Source organism: Octodon degus, unplaced genomic scaffold (genome assembly GCF_000260255.1).
Source record: "Octodon degus isolate 3935 unplaced genomic scaffold, OctDeg1.0 scaffold00269, whole genome shotgun sequence".
Taxonomy (NCBI): Eukaryota; Metazoa; Chordata; class Mammalia; order Rodentia; family Octodontidae; genus Octodon; species Octodon degus.
In genome coordinates this window covers 1,677,535-1,677,788 of record NW_004524845.1, presented here as the reverse complement: position 1 = coordinate 1,677,788, position 254 = coordinate 1,677,535, and positions in this window count along the sequence as shown.

Genomic DNA, 254 nt, shown 5'->3' with positions numbered 1-254 from the left:
TATATATCACCACCAGGTACATGAATTGGGGTCATAGTACTTTTTAAAAACTCTTAAGCCATATTTGCTAGAAGAGATAAGCCGAAAAACTTATTTTTGAGGTGCATCATCCCCTAACAAAACTATAGTGCATATTTAGAGTTTAAACAGTCTTTGTAAAAACACATGCAAGTATCTATATACACTGTAAATTAGGAAAAAAAACTTTTAGGTATACAAGCATAAATGCCCAAGTTTAGGTTACTGAGGAAGAC